The following is a 21,968-nucleotide window of genomic DNA, read 5'->3' as shown; positions in this document are numbered from 1 at the left end:
AGAATAGCTTTCTTGTTCTTACAAATGCCCTCCTGGTCTGTAGCGTGAGGAGAGATTTCCTCCCACTTTAAGTACTGATGACTCTGGGAGGACGGCTTCTGTCTGCTCCTTTTGACACCCAGCCCTTCTGCATGCTACTTTGGATTCTCCATTTTATACTAAATCCCGCTTACACTCAAACTGGATACATATGGCATGCAAGAAGCAGAGCATGGCACTGAAAGCTTTGCGTGTGATGTCTTGCATTGTAAATCTGAATTCCTGTCAGTGTTCAAACCTGTGAAATGCAGAGGGAATTTAAATAATGATTTGGTTATGGGAACAGGTGGTTGTTCAACTTGCTGAATGTTCATCCTGCTGTTAACAGCTTACACATTTCTACTACAGTGCATGAAACAGTAAAACATTAGAAAGAATATAAGGTGTTAACAACCACTACAAAATATTTCTGTAAGGATACGTTTCCTCCATTTTCCATCAACATAAATTCTGACAACAAAAACAATATTAATCCATGCATTCATCTACAGCATCTGCTTTTAATTTGCACATTAATAAAAAGCTACATTTCATTATTATTATTTTTTCTCATTAGTGATTGAATTTTAGTTTCCATTCATTAGTTGCATGAAGCTGATCAGGTTTATTAAGCTATTTCCAAAAAAAGCCCAATTTCTATCTAAACAAACATGCTGAGAACTCCACTGAGGCTTCACTGTATATCTGCATGTCCTGAAGTGGAACCATCTCCCAGTACACAGCAGGGCCTCCAGCTCCCATCTATCAGGCTGAACTGAATCTGGTACACAAGCACTCCCCAAACTGCTGGGAAACATACACCAAAGTAACTGAAGACCACTTATTAGGAAAAATCACACAGTGCTAATGGCAATGTAGTCATTCATATTCTGCTACGTGAAATAATTTTCCTAGCTCTTGCTGAAATAAACTCCATGCTTTCTATTAGGTATCCAGATTTTCTATGGTTGTGAAAATTTTGCAAAGCAGAAGAGAAATTTGGAAGTTTCTCAGATAACACGTCTCTGTCCCTGGCGATTTTCAAGGTAAGCCCTGAGCATCCTGACTGTGCTGTGCATGTCCATGTTCACTGCAGGGCAGTAGGACTAGGTGACCTCTGAAGGCCCCTTCCAACTCTAAGGATTCTATCCTTCTATGATCAAAACATACAGGTTCCCACTCAGTGACAGTGTAACTGAACGGTTGTTGGTAAGGCGTTTTTCATCCACATCTGAGATTATCAAAATCATAATGAGCAGTGGAGGGAAAAACAAATATAAAACTCCACAAAACTAAACTGCAAGTAGCATTCCTCACCAGCACTCATCTGATATAGCCAAGCAATAACACACATGTACTGCAGTTGAAAGCTTTTGAGCAGCAGCCTTGCTGTCGGGGCAGAGAGCTGGGCTGACAGATAGATCACATCACCAAGGAGATTCCTAGGCTATCCCAAAATTCCTCTGTAGTTCTGTGAGTTAGGAAAGAAACTGAAATACAAATTCATATTGACAGGAGGGACTGAGCACCTGATCCCTTTGGTGCGGTTAGATACACTGTCCTTTCTCTCCTGACAGCAACTACAGCCCAAAAAGCGAAAAAGATCCTGTGAGCTGTCAACAGCCCCAGTTTGTTCAAGCCCCAGATGTCAACTGGCTTTCCAGGGAAGCACAATTGGGAAGATACAAAGTAGTCCTGCTTCTCCTGAGCCTGGCATGGGTAGTAAATGATAATGTGATCGCAGTGGGTTTATTTCTGGGGAAAAAAAGAAACAACAAAAAAATTCTTTCTTTCTTTCTTTCTTACTGCATCAGAAGAACAAGAGCTACTGTTGGCAAGCATTTCTCATTTGCTTTTCCTCACAAGATTTACTACCTGCAAACTCTCAGTGAATGCAGTAGGGTTTCTACTGCACTGCTTTGGGGAACATGTAGATACTATGGAGAATTATACCATGCTTATTCATTCTTGGGCAAATCTGAGCAGCAAAAGAAATTCAAAGGTGATTTCTCACCCAGGATTCTATATTTTGTACTTCGCTGGTTTGCGGATTTTGTGTCTGTTTTTTCTTTTTTTGGTTTTCAACACATACTTCATATAAATTTACATAAAAATTAAACTAACTGAATTGTATTTAATTACTCAGTAGTTAAGCAAATACTGAGTGTAAACCATGAACAATATTCTCCAGTAACTTCAAAACCCTGGCAGTATGTGCAGGGCAGTTTACACAAACAAAAGCTTCTGTAGCTGCATAAAGGGAATGAAACAGCTGACAAAAACCATCTCATTACTGAACCTTCAAATAATCTGCCTTGACAGTGTCACAATAGAACACGTAACTGGTGATTCCTTATTTGATGGAGAATCAGAGTTAATTTCCTAACTAAAGAAAACCACATGCATGTTTTACCACTTCCTGCCTTTTAGAGAAGCCTAAATCTACCTACGATCCCGAGTTTATGAACCAACCTCACTGTTTCCTTTGGAAGGTGACAGGAATCCACTAATGATGTTAATGACTACAAAGTTTTAAAAATTGAGACAATTACCCCTTTCAGTCTCTAAACAGGTAATCAGTTGTGAGCAACTTTTCTCAATTTGCTAACAATCAGTAAGTCTTAACTAAACATTTAAAAGCATAAGGACTTCATTTAAAAGTTTAAGTAGAATCAGTATAAAACTTAAATGACACCATCTGTTCTTAGCAGACCACATTCTTAAGTGCTGTGAGCAGAACAAGGATGTACAGCTCATCCAAAAATAGAAAAGTGCATGCTAAAATTAAGAAAATCTCTTGAAATTCAACTCCAGAAATACTCTGAGGCACCTTTTTAATTATTTTCCACCAGAAAAAGGCAGTACATTCATAGCGCCTATTGTATGCGTGTCACTTGGAAAGTAATGCCTCCTATTTATTTCCATGGAAACTAAAACAAATACAAAAAGCACAGTAACAATATTTGATAGAAGAAAAATCCAGCTACCAAATACTCCTTTTCAGCAGACAAGCAGACACCGTCAGTAGCTGTGCATTTTCACCAGAGATGAACCAGCACCTGCATGCTGGGCTCTTAAAAATTTGCATCAGCAGAGGTGTCCAGTGCCACTGGTGCCACTGCTGAAACACACCGTCTGCTGGCTCACTGTGCTACATCCACTGCTGGGTCCCCATAAACATTGACAAATAGTCGATTAATGCCAATGGGTGACATTTTTTTTTCATGAAAATCCCACGCTTCTGCTTCACTCATACTTCCATACCAGACACCTTTTTGACAGCTGTTACACGGCAGAACAATGTAATGGAGTATTTGTGGGAAGGTTCAACCTCTACCACTATGTGCCAACATCCACCTCAGTCTCTGTGCTCCAACATAATAAAATAGGAGGTATTACTTTTGGAGCAGCCATCATATATGCCAGTGAAAGGCACAGCAAAAATCCCACTGAGATTATAGAGAGAGACAGAAATATAAATAATGATGTAAGGTAATAAGAAATTACAGTTTAGTTTCAACTTGTTCTGTAAATTAGAAAAGGTGTACATACACAATTTAAATATTTGAGGACTTAGACAATGTTTTAATAGGCTGGCAATGTTTTTTTAAAAGCTACAATGAAAAGAAAGGCGTTAAAGCTAAAAGAAGCAAAATTAATCCAACATGCTAAGCATAATTTATCCAAGTTTCATAAACAATTGCCTTCATTCTTAAAAAAACACTGAACAGTTTTCAAGATGATATCACCCTCCTTCTGATGTGACAAGGAGTAAAGGAGCTGCGTTCATGAAATGAAAACACGTTCAAGCTTTGAACATACAAAAACGCATACGCTACCAATGGAAGCCATGAATGTTGGTACTACAGCAACAACAATGCAAAAAAACGTGGCATATTCGATAGCATTATGATTTGGTGTTCTGAAAAATAACCCTACAGAAACTACTATGAAAATACACTGCAGCATATGTCCCTAATGAAAAAGTCAGGAACTCACGTGCCTCCTCTTTTACAGTGAGAACTCACGTGCAAACACTGCAAACTATTCTGCTTCTACGCATTAAGATTTTAGTGAAATAAACAATGGAAGTCTGAGTTTCAATACCTGCTGTTCCCTTGTTATTTGTCACACTACTTAGGCCAAGTCCTCCAATACCCTGAGCACATGCAGGGGAATAGTTGAATCCCTTCTCCCTGCAGTATCACTTTTTCATGAGTGCTGTCAGATGACACTTTTAAAAGAGGAAAAATGACAGACAATCTCACTGGAAGCTTGTTAGGAAAACAGACCACCAGGGAATCTAAGGCACTCATCCCTTACCTGAAATCATTGCATTAACCGCTTGAACTGAAGGGAGAATTTGCAGCTGAGGATAGCAAGCAGTGTCTTTCTCAACCGTATATAAACCCAGCCTGCTCTTTCTGTGTTTTAGCAGGACGTTCTGAGCATAGAATCAACCACACAAATAAGGATTTTAAAGGCTGGAGTGTGAGAGGTGAAGCTTGCCCCACTCCCACTGGGTACGTTCCTGGGCTGCAAATGCAGAGCAGCTCCAGCAACGCAGATGAGGTACATTATAAACCTTTGCTATTGCTCTGTCACCCATAAAATTGGTACAAAAACCCAAGTGTTTTTCAGCACAGCAGGAAGATACATATCCCAGTTACTACAGCCATTACTTCTTAAATTGAAAATCATCCAGAGACATTTGCGACCTATCAGCGCTTTGCTTAAGACTTAAGAACCTTCTTATACAGATAAGGAAATATTGTATTCACACAGATGAAGCTTTTCAGGAGCACAGTCTTAAACAAATGGGACAGGGGAAAAAAAAAAAAATCTATAAATTAATATGGAATGTTACAGTTTTAATATTAACTGACCCAAATCTCAGTCTGCAAAGCTTTGGGTTTTTCCAGGTCAGGCCTTCTGAGTTTTCACCTTCATATGCTGGAAAAGTTCCCATACTAAAATTACAGTGAATACAAAAGAGACTTGAGAGAGTATATTTTAAATCACTATCACATCTCCTATCAAAGAATTATGCACCTAAAATATGTCAACACCAGCACTCAGTACCCATCTAAAAATGCTATCTCTAGGCACATCAGGGAAGTTGGAATAGGGAGAGGTTTATTAACCTGAAGTAACCAGCACTGAATTTCCACCCTTCTAGATCTCAAAAGAAGTAAAACTCTCACAGCAATTATTCTCAGAAACCCTGCGGGCTTCACCAGCTCAGCACTGCTGTGCTCAGGAGCCCCAGCGCATGGAAGGCAGAAGCAGCAGAATAAGGAGCTGTACAAGTAAGGCTTCCTATGTCCCTTTATCCTGCTGTCCAGGTTACCTGTGAAAGATCAATTTCCTCCCATAGCACCAAAACTTGCTTGCAAATTCACACATTTCCACAGGCCAGCAAACGACCCCTTGCTCAATTACGTGTTTCTTCTGCAACCATACTAATCTGTTACTGAACTTGTAATCACATTAAAAATAAAACCACTTTCAGCTTGGCTTTGGAATTAATGTTGACTAGTCTATGGTATATAATATGAAAACGAGATTTGCCTTGGTTTGCCATTCTCTAACAGAGAGACTTGGGAATGGGAGAAACTAACAATACTAACAAATCATTTCTTGGCTTTCATTTCAGAAATCCAAATACATCAATTGTTATAGAAAACTGTTACGTTTCAGAAAGAGACAAGGACAAATTTCACACTCATTACCACATTCTCAGTGCTGATACACTTATATTCTTTATGGATTACATTATTGATTTTACTTTTGTTGTATAGTGAGGAAGACATTTAGGTTACTACCGCCTCGTATTTAAAAAGCTTATAAAGAAAGACAAGTGCAAGGGCCCTATCTAGAAACTAATACAGGAAGTAAAATGTGCTGAAATACCTGAGTGTAATTATTTAGCTATGATCATGATTAGCTGCTTTTAAATCACAGTAATGAGCTAATAGAGTAGTACTCATGCAGAGGAAGTCAATGGGATTCCTTTTTAAAGGTAATTAAAAGACAATCTTCAAGAAGAGTCACGGTTTATTTCTATTAGGTCATACAAACCAGTGAACTGTGTGCTTGGAAAAATTCTGCCAGCAAATCTGGGAAGCACCATTCCTAGTGTGCCTGTAAAACTACAATAAATCTCACTGTAAGGGAACCTTTCACTTCAAAAAGAGGCAGAAAAAAAGATGTTGTTGTTTTGTTTTTAAAGCATGAAGAGAATGAAACCAGGAGAAGTGTAATTAACAATATGTAAAACACACAAAGATCTCACGCTGACTTGCTACATTAGCAGTGAAGAAAATAAAAGCTGAACAAGTGCTAAGTTAGAAAATCACCAACACTGTTTCAGTTCTGCTCTTTCTCCAGCCCCAGCGGCCCATCCATGCTGCTCTGCCAACCAAAAGGAAAATTTTAAGAAAAACAATGTGCAGTTGTTCACAGTTTAGCGACATTAACTTAACTGAAGCCTATAATGAATTATTTCAGTAATGCTTTCTAATTGACTTGACAGAGAAAAGATTTATGAAAGATTCAACAAAAAAGTAGAGGTGAATACGTAAGAAAAGTTCTGTTGCTATTTTTGGTTAGGGAAAGAAAAAAAGAAAGAAAAAAAAGAGAAGAAAAAAAAAGAAAAAGATGCCCTGAAGGGAAACACTGCTGTAACCAGTGTGTTAGGAGCTATGAGCAGAGTGATGAATGACTATGCTGTGCTGAAAGGGCACATGACAAGAGGATATTGTTCTCACCTGTGGACCTCTACTTCACTCAGATTTAATGAATCATAGTCCTTTCAGTTCACTTACAACTCTCAGCTTCTTTATGCTTGGTACAAGACTTCAACATTTCTGTTCCCAGCATTCGTAGAATTACTGTTGACTGAAGAATTTATTACTCAGTACAGTCGACAGTATGCTGGAAACAGAAGAGATTTAGTCTGTCTTTTCTATACATTCCCAACATCTCATTTTGACTCAGGAAATATTCATCATTTTCTAAAAATGTTCCCCCCGCTCCTGAGCTACAACGTGGCCAAAGAATTGAAGAATAAAACAGTGTTACACAAACACACGCTTACTGAAAGGATTTATTTAAAGATTTTATTATAACTGCAGTCAAAGAGTAAAATGTAAGCTCAGTATAACATCTCTAATGCAAAAATTCCATTTTGGGATGCAACAAGCACTTTACACACACCTTCCTTAAAATGAATTTAATAGACTTCTTTCCGCACCTACCAAAGTTACAATGCCTACCTGGGCTATTTAATGTTTTGCCATTCTACTGCACTTGACAAATGAGCAACTGCCACATACCCCAAAAAACTACATGTAGGTGTTTAACGACCCTCAAAAGTTAATTAAAACTAGATTTTAAAAGCTCTAATGCAGAGTTAATTTAGCTTCCCCTTAGTTTCTAATAAAAGAATAGAATAAGCACTGCACCTTTGATGCAGCAAATATGACAATGTTTTATTTTCAAGTCGCAACAGCAGCGTAGAGGCAATTCTGTGCTATTCACACAAGCAAATCTTTGCTTCCAGGTATTCTCCTGTATTCCAGCAGAAAAGCAGCAGATTTGCACCAACTTGCAGTGTTTTGTACTCGGTATTTGTTGCCAGTGGTCATAATTTTTATTACACCAAAACAATTTGGTTGATACAAAATTTTACATAAGCCAAAGAGATGTTCTGCACTAATGTATTCAACAGCAGAATACCAAGTAATGATAGAACAACTACTAGTAATACTTCTTGCCTGTCACTACAGCTCAACATCAATAAAGCACACACAAAGCAAGTTTTCCAAATGCCAGTACTGATTCAAGTTGTCTCCTATCTTGTATTTTAGGATTCATGACTTCTTAACACTCCTGACACTGTTACAAGAAGGTGCAGTGCAGACAACACCAATCATTCCACATGATGAAAGCCTGCTTTTAGAAGGCCACAGCTTCATTAAAATTAAAAGTTAAGATTAAGATTCCAAAAGTTAAACTTTATACAAAAAAAATCAGATCAAAACACTTTTGATGTTTCCATGAACTGATATTACAATTATGGTTTAGGTGCTGATACAGAACTTTCAGAGATTCTTTCAAATGTAGTTATTACTTTTTGAATACAAAATAGACATCATCCTCACTTGCCAGATGAATCATAATTTCTCCTATTCAGAAACAACACAGTGACATTTGCAAAAATGGGATTCTTGGACACATTCTGGTTCTTATGGTCCAAATCCTTGTAACAAAATCTGACAAACAAATCTCCCTTCTGATTTCTTTTGAAAGCTGATATTCACAAATACTTCTATCTACCTAAGCTGAAAACTTGATGGGCTTTCAACTCAAACCATGCTAAATAGTTTGCCTGTTACCAAAATAGTGTAACACAAAGGTTTTAGATGTCAGTTCACACATTAGAGATGTTATGTATTTTTATACTGCTACTGACCCCTTAAATCAATAATCTGAATTTGGGTCAATTTGAATCACTGCTTTGTCTGTGGGACACTTACAGCATCTGGAATAGCTTTAGCATTTGAAAAATAAACCACAAGACAAAAACCATGAGAAGCAAGATCATGCTTAAAGATGACTGCATCACTTAAGCACATTTAATGGCAGGATCAGATATCCTGAACTCAGATTTATCTCCTTTTTTTTCCTTCCAACATGCTCTAACTGCGAATAGGACTACTTTGATTCAAATCAGACAGACTGATAATGCCAAGGCAATGTTTTTAATACCTCTTCTGTAATTAAATGCCAAAAGCTGAAATGCAATTATACATACACCATTTTTACTTACTGAATCATAGAAGAACTTCTGTACACTTTTCTGCAACAAAAGGGAACGTGACAGAACACCACTCATTTTTAGCTTCTATCTCCACTGAAAAACTCACCAGATTATGGGGAAACTGAAGATTGTGTTCTTAATTTTACTACAAAAGAAGCCATATCTGCAGCCTCATTTCCTGTGGACTATGGAATATTATCTCTTTAGAATTACTAGAAAATATTAATATTCAAAAGAAGTCTTTCTGCAATTAGAACCTCCCTAAAGATTGGGGAATCAAAAACTTTTTAAAAATATTAATAATTATAATACACATTATTAGATATTCACCTTTAACAGCCATCATATTGGCGTCTTTCAAAGCACCAAGTGCTCTTAAGCACAACGAAGCTTTCTGCATTCCAAACAACCAGCACCTCAACCCTGTAAACTGATTCAATGCTTTCAAGAGTTTCAACATCATTCAAGCTGGCATTTGCTGTAGTCAAATTACTACCAACAGAAAAGCTAATGAAGCTATCAATATGAGCAATCCAAAACACGCTTTATGAGCAGGCAGGAATCTACCCATGCATGACTGTTATTTTTCCTAATACAAAGTCATTCCAGAGCCTTTGAGCAATTCAGAGATTTAATCACTGAAACAACTTGCTGCACTTTCATTTCAGAAGGGTGCTGTTTAGAAAAAATATCTATCAATCTGTGCTCCAAATGAATTTTTTGAGAATGCTCTCAAAATTAATTACGTATGCCTTCCTAGCATAATTTGGAAATGCTTCCTTGTACTCAATTCTTTTCATGTTACTAAACTTGAATAACTGCTCTGTTCTGAAACCACAGAGTTACAGTTCAACAACAAAGCATTTAAACAGCTGAACAGCTCAAAAATGCTCTGACCTTTGTATTTTGTTGAGCTGAACAATCTACACATCTTTTAGGTCTATCCAAATTATGTAGTGTATCTAAAAAGTCAAGGCTTTGGTCCACTTAATCAAAAAGTGAGCAATTAACACTTATCTGAAAGGGTAATCTTTCCTATTTCACTCCATCCTTAAAGAGATGAGAATTCTGCAGTTTATTACCATCTCCAATATGTGGCTATTAAGTATAATTCATTTTGTCATCTTCAAGTAGTAAGTGCATAAGAAATAAATAAAGGGTCATAGCCTTTTATTTGTGGTGGTCTTTTGTTTAAGCAGAGGGGAAGTCTGGACCCAGCCAGCAGAACGCACAAGCTCTTGGCTGCTCAGTGGATCCTTGCAGGACAGGCAAGGCACAGCCAAGTCTTATGCAGTCACAGAATGGCACAGCCAAAAGGTGTGACAGAGCACAAACATTTTGGTGCAGCTCAGCCCCCAGCTGGCTCTCCCATTCCCCAGCCAACTCAAAGACAGGACTGACCTTGGCTTCACGCAAGAGAATAACCACAGTGACAGCAGGAAAAGACCTTGATCTCCAAGTTAAATGGAGCTCTGGAAATAAGATCCCAGGTTATACAGCCAGTTACATCAGTAGATCTTCACAACCATTACAGCCTTTCAGACCAAGTATTTAGATTTCCCAGCAGTTGACATCACCACTGTCATCAGAAGCAGAAGACCTCAGAATGGATCAGAAATCAGGACTGCAATTTCTTTCTATAAACTGGACACATGTTCAGCTCGAATACATTCTACTTTTAACTCATTCTTGGAAACAGCACTGCAATGAAGGATAATTTATTATCCTTCTATAATTGCTTGGATGTTTCGATCATTATTTTTTATTTAAAGATATAACCATTTTATTCTACTGAACACATTCCTCAGTTAACAAAAGGTACCCATTTATTTAAACAAAAGAATAAGAACTGCATTTAAACAGTGAGAATGGATACTACTGCTGTGCTTCAGTTCAAGAAGAGGCCTACGTTACAGTGAAGCACAGTGTCATGCGCACATCCAAATAATTTAGTGATAATTTGATACTGTTCTTACCAATCTCATCACAGCTCAAAACTAATTCTTGCAACCCATGCACCAGCACAAGGGCTCCCAGCAGGGTGCAGCACACCAGGAGCCCTGCTGCAATCACTGCAACCATGGCAGTGCCGCATCCCAAGCAGCAATACCTGCGGGAGAAGCAGGAACCACCCTGCTACTGGAAAAACCCACTGTGTTTTACAGGCTATGAGAGCTAGTTATGTGCAGACTGCACATTGTAAATTCTTTCACTGTTATGGAAATACCTAATTCTGTGTGGCCTCAAGAACTAACCTGATCCTCTTTCAAAGGCCTTTCTTCAGAGTTTCCAGCTCTGGTTTTTTCCTACCATCCTTCCCAGCTTTACCTCTGCAGAGCTGCAGCTGAGCAGGACTGGATGATGAAGTGAGGACAAGAAGGAAGGAGTTTTCCCCAAGTAATGCATTCCATGCATTTTGCTTGGGTAATGGCATTGTAGTTTGGGTTTAATTCCCTTTTGCCTCATTAAAAAAAAATAAAATAAAAAAATAAAATAAAATCAATTCCTAGCTATATTTCTGCAAAAAAAAAAAAAAAAACTTGCAATGTTTCATTGTCAACTCCCTCAACTCCCATTTCTCCTGAGCACCAAAGGGAAAACCCTGACTAGTTCTAGTCAAAGCTTTAATGTTTTGTGAATTCCTTCAGCTGTATAATACAAACCTAATATTTTATGAATAGCTCAGGAGAGAAGGGTCCCCAGGGAGTAAAACAACTGAGTGAAATTTAGATTTCTCTCTCCCTTCCCACTACCATTTTATTCTCAATCTCCGTGTTTAAAATGTGAGCAGTCAAAAAGTTCTGCTGTTTCGTTAATATCTTCACACACCCTGCCTGTGCACCAGAGGTGATTTCAAATGACTTTAACGAACAAAACCCAAGGATAGCTCAGTTACATTACAAACATCCCTACAAAGAGGTACAAATGGCGTCTTAAAAATCTTGTTCTCAGTTTCAAGCTATTAACAGCTTATATTTTAAACACTAAAATATCTCACTAATCTCCATGTTCTGAATACACTCTTTTTGCTTCCAGGACAACCTTCCTATCCCCAAAGCCAGCTGGAGAACATTGGGGCACTCAATAACTGGATCTTAAAATCTTGAATTTCAGATGCTTAGTGATTCACTTTTCCAGGTTCCTGACTCTTGGCAAGTAGCAGTATGTCTGTACCCCCTTTTGGGTTACGAAAGAGCAAAGAGACATTAAACTAACAAGCTATCTCCAGAAAATAACAAAGGAGTTGTAACTGCAGCTGCATGCTGATCGCTTTAACGAAGATGACTAATCTGAAGAACTCCAAACCTTCATCTGAATGCCCACTGCCATTTCAACGGAGTAACATGGTATTGAAAGAAAACATTTAGAATGTTTATACATCCAGAAAAATGGTGCTCTGTTGAATTTTCTTTCATAGATTGCTGAAAACACTAACTTACAAGTACGCTGATTTTTTTGTCTGCAGTATTCATAATTTAACACATATATGGAGGCAAAATGAATTTGTTTGTTTTTTGGGTTAATTACTGTTTACCGGTACTTTACTGGACTGAAAAAGTTGCTCAGAGATTAAACCTCCAGGTATTAGGAGGTCACATCTTGCCTTTAAGTTAAAAAAGGGGGGAAAATAGTCACTTGGTCAACCTATGAAATTCTCTCATTCCACTTCATACATTACACAATTATGTCCACCATGAAGCAAGCAAACAGATATTTGGAGTTGAATCAACCCTTCCAGTGAAGGTGCAGCAGTCAAACAGGCCCTCCTGCAATCAGGGGAACATTCAGCATTTCCACTGGACAATCTTCAACCCATTAAGTCTTGTCCCTCGTATTGACCTGACGTGGCCAGTCTGCTTCTCTCCCAGATGTGTAACATCGAGGACAACTGCAGCCACCACCACCACTCTCTCTCATTTTCTCAAACAAAAATCTCAAGCTCCGTGCTGACTCGCTAATCGCCCGGGGGCAAAGGCACTGGTTTTACACAAATGACAAGGAATTTCAGGCCACATTCAACAACAGAGGGTCAGCCAGGTGTTGTCCCATACAAGAAAACAATTTTCTGGTTCTGAACTTTAACTTTTGCTCTTGAGTTCTCCCCAGGGATATGGTTTATTTCCTACTGGAGGGAAAAAAATAAAAAATCACAGAATGTAGAAGAAGAAAGTATATAAGCCAATGGAGCTGCGTTAAAACAAAGAGATTATTCTTAGTGATACACAGTAAATGTGAGCCAGGAAACTATTAATTCTTAATAAAAATTTACTGCGTACCCTCATATTTCTTTACAAAGTCAGCAGGAAGCATGCGCTAATCCATAAAGGCCCATAAAGGCATTTCTCTCTACAATATATTTGTGAGGGAGATGAAAAAAATTCTGACAGGTCGATGTATTATTCAGAAAACTGCCTTCCTGACACTGAATAATACAAAACCTCTGCTCTACCCCCAACTTCAAAATAGTAAATAAAAATTCACCACTAAGATCCAAAAATATTTTGACTGAGCAGACCGACTTAGCACTGATATTTTCAGCTAGAGGTTATCACAAAAAGCTGCTGGGTATGTGCATATATTTGTACAATGATACATATGCATACACACTGTGTACACATCCATATGTTTGGAAATATACTTTACTACCTGTGTAGGAACTATTGCTGTGCAATTACTCTTTTAACTCGACAATATTGCAGAAAACGTACTGGAGGTAGAGCTTGGGATGGCAGACCATCTGCTTCAATACAGACCACAATGTTATTTGCTGAAGTGTCTGTAAAGCAACATTCCCTTTTATATAAAACTTTCTTTGTATGATTAGAGTAGTAACATGGGTATCAAAAAAATATGGGTCATATGCTATTTTTTTTCCTGTTTTGGACTTAATTATATCCAAAGATAAGGTAGTAGAAGGGTATGTGTTCCACTGAGAGAACTTAGAGGCATTAATCTTGATATCAAATTTTGTTTCAGAATCTTTGCTAAAACACAAAGGTATCTCAGTATGACTTTTTTTGGGATTGAAGATTAAGGATATTCTGCAGTACAGATCCCTCCATGCAATTAAATAAAAATCTTAAATACATTACACCCTACTTAAGAAAAAAGGGATAGAAATGTATTCTTACGTGATGTACATATTCATCACACACCAAGGTGGTGGATGGCAAAGGGAGCTTAGTCTTAGTTAACACACCACACTGCTGCAAATCTACATTAAGCTGCCTAAGCAGCTAATAGGAAATGGTTCTTGTGATCTCCTGCTCTTCAAAGCAGCAGCATCTCAAATGTGTTTATTGGTTCTAAGTTTAATTGCCCATCTGTATGCGCTGAATTTGGGCACAGCAGGGAAGACAAAACACTGACAAGATTGTACTGAAATACCCTGGTGACTGAAGAACACAGAGCTCACCCTGCTCTGCTGCTCGCTGGCCTGATGTAGGAGTTGGGTGGGGGTGGAATCAGGTACATTCCTAAAGTTTGTACTTGGGTGTTTTTTTGTGTGTGTTTTGTTTTGGTTTTTTACATATTCATGTAAAGACAAAAATAAACTGCATGCTACAAATGAGAAACAAACATTTCCAAATCCACAGATAAATTAATCTAAAATGCAGCAGCAGCAAAACCAACAGCAAAATACAAATAGGTTCAGAAAGTGTTTCCCATACACAAATAGCAGTGTGTGAAAGCAGACAGATATCTCCAGACTGAGGTTCCACCAAATTAGCCCAGAGAGAAGCAATTACTACTTTGATGGCATCATTTAAAATTAATAAAAAATGAAAACACTCATGTCCCATATCTTATCAGCTGTAGACAATTACCTGGAGCAAAGATAACAAGGACTCCAAACAAAGCTCGTTTTTATGCAGTGATATATATATGTATACTTCAAATACAGATCTGCAAGTTAGTTCATTTTAGAATTGCAGACATTGCAGCCATTAGCAGTGTCTCTGCGGCAGTGCTTCCCTCTCCTACTCTCATTGCCTGGCTTCAGATGTTTAACAGGAGTTTCACAGTGCTGAATCTCACTACTGCCAGTGAAGCAACTGCTGTCTAGTTGCCTCAGTCAAAAGAAACGAAGGAAGCAAATCAATCAAATTGTGCAGCTCTGAAGGCCATTGGCACTCAGCCTAGCACAGCTGAAGGACCATTCATAAAGCACTTATGCATATCATACTGTGCACAAAAAAAAAACAAACAGGGACTTTATCAAAGGTCTGCTTGGAGTTTAGCACCCAGGTCATCAGTTTTGGAGCTGTGGTAATGCAATTCCTTAGACTACTAGGAAAACCAAAACTTTAAAGTGGAGCAGGAAGCTTTTCTGCCACACAGTGTCTGCATACTTGCCTACACATTATGGGTTAGACTAAGAAAGCCTTCTGCCCTCGACCCTACAGAGTGGTGTTGGGTTTTGGGGCACCAGACTGAGAAGCTGCACATACCCCCAGAGCACAGCAGTCACCAGTAGAGCTTCCTGATGGACAGAACCATCAGCTACTCCAGCAGTTCTGTGAGAAACCCAGGATGAGGCTTCATGGGCACTGATGTCAGTCATGCGGAACAGAATGGGCCCATTTCCGAGGAAGGGAAAGGATGAAAAGATGGGTCAGATGCAGCAGGAAAGAAGGCTTTGCTTTTAATTTCTCCTTCCAGCAAATGCTCATTCTAGCACCACTGAAATATTTCATGTTTTAATTCTTCTTAACTCTGAATCAGTTCACTGATGCATCTAAATTTTGTAACCCACAGATGAATACCACGTTGGGTCTGATAACCAGTAACGATCATGAGATACATAAACTATAATTATTCAACAGCCATTGAACTGCCCTTAGGGTACAATGTTTGGGAGGTCTAGCTAGCAGTGCAGAACAAATATGCAAACTCGTAATTCATACCCTGCTTCACTAACTGTTCAACTGCACTGATAAAGAAATAAAGCTAGCCTACTTGCATTCACATCTCAACAAACATGATTTCCAATTAACAAATAGAATTTACATTAAATAATACAATAATACAAATATATAAATACAAATATATTTAAAAACCCACATTATAAATACTCTGTTATTTCTGTCTGCAGATGGTATTTTAAAGGCTTATTGAGTACTTGAACTCTCCAAGCTCATACAATCGATGTGGAAAACAAAATATCAGTATCTCATACTTCTGAACGCAAAGGGAGGAAAGCAGAATTTCACAGAACCGTAGCCCTGACAGGCTGCATTCCTGCCTGAAAGCACACACCTGTGCCACTGCTCAGCAGCTCAAGAGATGCTCAGTGAAGAAAAGGTCAAGAGGCAAACTTGACACACACAGGAACACTGGAGGTAAACCAGAAAAGCAATCTGCCACTTCTCCAGGACTGCAGATTTTCTAAATTCATGGTGTACTCAGTCATCAATAAGGCCTAGACTACGGACCAGACGACAGAATGAGTCAGATGGCATTCCTCCTTTACAGATCGCTGATTTATAAACTCAATGCAGCACCTCCAGAAAAAAATAAAAACCCTGCTACTGCCCAGGGAAAACATAAAAAGAACTGAAAGGATGTTATGAAGTATAGCCTACTATTTCACTTTACCACCACTATGCTTACGCTAGGCAATTTTTAAGTACAATTACTTATCTTCAACAACACTCAGTAATGATTAGCAGCTTTGCAGAAGAATTGTCACTCAAGTCTATGGCTTGCTCTTCACTGCTGTTTCTGAAGGACAGAAGTATTTTACAGCATCACCTTATTTATTTAACCAGCTACCAACAATTCCTCTGGCAGTACTGCAGTTTAAATCTTATCAAGCTGAAACAATTCTGTTATACTTTCAAGCAGCTTAAGAAATTATGAAATAGCAGGAATATCTGCATTACAGACACTCTTTAGATTATGAAAAACAAAGTTCTCTGGGGTGTTCTGTCATCTAGACAAGTAACTGAATTGATAATACAGGAGAGCATCAGAGTTATAAAGGGAGTTCCTTGAGTGAAGCTCATCTGTGGGAGCAGCTACCTGCACAGTGTAAGCAATGAAATAACAAGCTTTGAGAGAGATCCTGGACTCAATTTCCAGGCTTACTATTTTGTTTGAAAGAAAAAAAAAATGTAGATTTTTATTTTATTTTATTTTTTACTACAGGTCTCTGACAGCAGGAAGCTCAAAATCCTTCCCTAAGAGTCTGATGGAAACCAAAGACCCTCATGATCTGCAGGCAGATGCCCAAAAAACAGTCTCTTGAGTTCCTGGTTCACTACTAAAGAGTACATTGCCAAAGAACTGCTAACTTTTAAAGATGACTATTCCTTGATTTTGTAGCAAATAAATCTTCCTAAGGTCCACAGCTGTGACAATGAGAACATACAAATATATCTGAACTACTAATGCAATCTGTATAAATGCTCTCCCCCTTTCTCCCCATCTCACTAAAAAATGGGAGGTGAAGGCTGCAATGCACTCACTGCCTTGCTATCCTTCTTTACTCCATTTTTTCCAGGAAAAACAAACTCTCATGCCATCTCACTTCTAACGACTTCCTTTGAGGCTTATGGAGTTATTTGCACAGGGTAGAGTGGCTGCTGTATTTTGCTTTCTTCTTCAAATGGAAAGCTCAAAAGTAAACTGTGCAATTGCAAGACAGCCCAGGTGCACACATACTATGTCTTTTTCTGCAGAAGTGAGCTCTGTGTAGATTTATTTTAGAAGTGAGTGCTAAGTTACCCCAACAAAAGACATTCCATATATTTTTTGCTGAACCAGTTTAGTTCTGACAGATGTAAACAGAAGAAGAAAGATGAGGGAAAAGGCAAAGTTCTCTTCCATAAGCCCATGTGCAGAACCGTCAGAACAGGATACAACTGATACTTGAGCGTTTTTATGACATTTCAGAGTAAAGCAGTTTTGAAATCTCAAATTGAACTTTCACTGTACTTGCAGTCTATAGAGGAGAAATGACGAAAACTAAGCAGAAAGGAGATGAAAAAACAGAAATTCTAGGAAAAAAAAACATCCCAACTCCAACTACTATGAAATATAACATGTCTCAGAAAGTGGTGTAATCTGGAAAAGATGGGATATTCGCTTTCCTTCCTCTTGTGATCCTTCAGAGAAAGTTCTCTGGACTATCATGGGCAATCTGCCTCCACCAGCAGATGCATTTTATTCCTAGAAACCGAACTACCCACACGTACACAACACAGTGCATCACGAGACAAAACATAGAACCCTGCAAAATTCTCCAGGAATTCGCTATTTTTTAAAAAATGATCTTTGCCTGCACAGAATATTAAATGCAAGATAAAGATAGACCAAAGCAATATTAAATCCCCACGGGTTTTACCAATGGGTTATTAAAAACTAAGCTAATTCCCTCTATGGAGAATCCAATACTAAGCTCAGAATCTTGGTTCTGCCATTCATAAGAACCGGATTCATCCATGCATGTGAGAAGTCTGCACAGAATCCAAAATGGGGACAGCAGTCAACAAGTTTGCTATGGCAGCACAGTGGAGGGCTCTCGTTCTGAATGCAAGCAGAGTCTTACAGCAAGACATTCATGGAGAATCCAGAACTATAATTGATGCTGAACGCAATTCACTCTATTACCAGAACACAATTTACCGGTGTACAAGGGAAAATCCTTGATTTTGAGACTTCAAATATTCCTCATGAACTTCTGTCTTAAACTGCTTGAAAACAGACAGCCAATCAACATTTTGTTGATTTCTTGATCTCTGTTTTCTCAATATGAAGATGAGCCATAACAAAATTAATATAGAATAATGTTTCATATCAGACTTGCACTTCACTGAGTTTTTTCAGAGATCTCTACATGGCTGCAAGTTACTTAAATCACTGAATTTTCTTTTAATTTCAGAAGTCAGGCCCTTCAGCTTCATTCCAAGATCTACAAGCCAACAAATAGTTCCTTCACTCTGAAAGGATTGGGGTTCAAAGTTTTCTTACAGTTCTTAAAACAAATGAGAAAGGAAATCCCATAACTGAATACTCTGTCCTATGATAAATTTCTTTTTTATTACTTCAGGAGGCAAAAAAGGAGTGCTGAATGCTAGCTGGACAAGCTCAGCGCCTGTGAAGCAAAATAGCACATATGGAAAATGAACACATCCTAGCATCTGTCAAAACGAATGTAGACTGGCTTGCCACAGGCACTCCAGAGGGCTGCTGCAGGTAAGCAGGCAGCCTGCCCAGGCTTAGCTCCAGGCCTGCTGCATACAACTGGCCATCACAGGAAGGCTGCTCTGCAAAGCTCAGCCCAACAGACTGGTTAGTGCTTCTCAAACCACAACGAGTAATGGCTGTTTGGAAGGAAAGCTTACAAACGAGCAGAAAATAAGTTATACTTTGTGAGAAGCATCTATTTTGCTTTCTCAAAATGATCACTCAGGCTCAGCACTACAGCTCATGTTAAAAGCATCATAACATCACTGTACAGTTTGGAGACATTGTACAGAGCACTTCACCTTGCTGTCGCATGCTCTCCAAAGCTGACGATATTACAGCCTGATGTATTCATCTTTCCTATTCTGACAACTTTGATAAAGCTTACTTACATTCTGTATCTCTCTCTAAACTATCCCTCATCCCTTTCCCAAAATATTGTAACAAAACTGTAATAAAAATACTTGAGTTGGAGTAAGAAGCATACGTCAGAACGTTCAGCAGGTTCATTATCACAGGTTCATTTAATGAAATCAATTCTATAAAATCTGAAATATCTACCAAAATAAAACAATTCTGCACATTCTGCAACATATTTTCAATATATTCACCAAATTCTGAGCAATTGCAGAATCCAAAAATAAGGAGAGTCAGAAATGCATTGCTGTCTTCATCTTGCTATGCTGTGTCCTCAGGACTTTTCTATTTTGGCAGCAGAATGAGAAAGACTTTCTCCTCTTTATACCTATAAATCATTTTAAGCATCACTGGCTGCAGTGTTGGCTACAGTATGAGCAAGAAGTACAGAGACTGAAGATTATTCCTCTTTTTGCACCAGTAGCAAGAAAGATGTCAGGAATATTTCACTGGAAGATATTTTTCACTTCCTACTCTGTACACTCTCTTGCTAAGAAGAAATTTCTGGGAGGAAATCTGAGTCTCACCGAATCCGGGGATGCATATGTATCTGAAGTTGTTTAGAAGAACACAGCATTCATCTTCTGCCAGAGCTGAAGATCTCACGTCATATTTAAGGGAAATGTGAAATTGCATTTAAAAAATGGCTAGAACATACAAGTGAAAGCTTCTTCCTCCAAATTATAGCCTTGACATGCCTGAAATAGACTTTGCCTCTAAGTACTCTTGCTTGGTGACTGAACAATAAAGGGAACAAACTATCAGTGTTTGCAGGCGTTTTTCTATGTGTGGTTTCTGATTGTAGGCAGCTTGGTTGTTTGCCTAACCACCTGGAAAGGAGACTAAAAACAAATGAACATCTCCCAGATGTACAGAGATGCAAAGCTCTGATTAAGCCACTGACATGACAACTGGCAACCACAGCCGCTGGCACTATTCAAAAGAGTGATATGGCAATTTTCCAGCCAAGTTCTCCCAATTAAGCAGTCAGGGGAATATCATCCACCCTAAAATGCCAGAACTAAAATAAGTGGTGAGCTTATTTCGCTAGGCTGGCAGCATCTTCATTCTGCACCTCTGAGCACACATTTAGCCTCTTACCTAACTTCTGATTTTCTCAATGAAGAGTCCAAGCAACTGGTGAAATAAACAGTTCACATTCAGTTATAGAGAGAACAACTTCACATGGAATACAGCACTAAGTAAAATATTTAGTGTTTTTGCATTATATAGCACTGGAAAAAAACAGAAAATCTTACAAGAAACAGCTGCCTCCTTCCTCTTAATAAACAAAACTCATTTAAAAAGTCTGGGTTGCATAATAGTTACACAAATTGAAGAATCATTTTTATCAAAAGCAGAAGGATGGAACACTTGAAGAATCCTCACTATGAGGGAAAGCAAGCTCACCAAACGAAGCAGTGCTCAGTAAAAGCAAGCCAGACTGCAGTCCAGGTGCTCTTTCTTTGCATAGCATGGCATAACTGTGCCATTTTAGATGGTGTGCCTGATTTTGCATGCTGCCCTATTAGCATATACTGACCAACACAAATCAACTGTGCAACCTGCTGTAGGGAACCTACTTCAGCAGGAGACTGGACTCGATCTCCAGAGGTTCCTTCCAACGTCAGTGATTCTGTGACTCAGGCTACAAATTATGTCACCACACACTATGTTGTATTTTGCATCTTGCAAATAGTACTTCTAAAAATAACACGAGTAATCCATAACGTTATAACAATGAGCTAGGTACATGGCCAACTCACAAAAGGAAAAAGCATCTCTGATTTCAGTTTCACAGAGCACAGCAGAGGTAGAGAAAGCAAGAACAAGTAAAAATCCTAAGACAGGATTCTGTTGAGCCAGTTTCTTCTCTTTCTGGAGTGGATGAACCATTATATTATCCATCTTCAAAATAAAAAAAGTCATCATTTTAATACACCGCATTTTTGCAGTGTTACACTTGTGTCCACCTGCAGAACCCTTGTCATATTCAATCAAAAGTGATTTTAGGCAAATTAATTTAAAAACTTACTAGAATAACCACATGATCCCTGAATAAGCCCTTCAAATTAAGAGCCAAGTACTGTATTCCACATCAGCAAATTGCCCCAGCAGTAAAGGAGACATCTCCCATGGCAGTCAGGCACTGCACCCACTGTTTGCTGAAGGACATTGGCTGTAAGTAGCTACTATAACAAATGGCCTAGTTAGACACAGGACAGAGACTCTGGCAAGTGAAGTGCTTTCATTAAGCACGTATTATACACACAGTACTGAAGAAATTTATCCCTTCCTAAAGAATCTCTGAAAAATCAGAAGCTCCCTGCAGAGCGGAACTCTGTGATTACAACAGATCAATACTTAACGCTTTTCATCAGTCATTCACCAAAAAGCTCAAGTTCCTCACCCTTTGGTGAGGGATGCAAAAAGATGAGAAATAACAGAACAGGGGATTTTTAGATGTGCAAACATAGATGGAATGGAAGGCAAACTTTGTATTTTGTTAGAACATTAC

At 38.5% G+C, this 21,968-nt stretch overlaps 1 protein-coding gene across 4 annotated transcripts in view; it reads right to left on the bottom strand.

Moving 5' to 3' along the window:
- The window catches only part of SLIT3 (slit guidance ligand 3), a 424,983-nt gene that overhangs the window by 323,407 nt on the left and 79,608 nt on the right, over nt 1-21,968 (bottom strand). The gene's annotated exons all lie outside the window — the stretch shown is intronic.

Source organism: Coturnix japonica, chromosome 13 (genome assembly GCF_001577835.2).
Source record: "Coturnix japonica isolate 7356 chromosome 13, Coturnix japonica 2.1, whole genome shotgun sequence".
Taxonomy (NCBI): Eukaryota; Metazoa; Chordata; class Aves; order Galliformes; family Phasianidae; genus Coturnix; species Coturnix japonica.
This window is presented reverse-complemented; position numbering and strand designations above follow the sequence as displayed.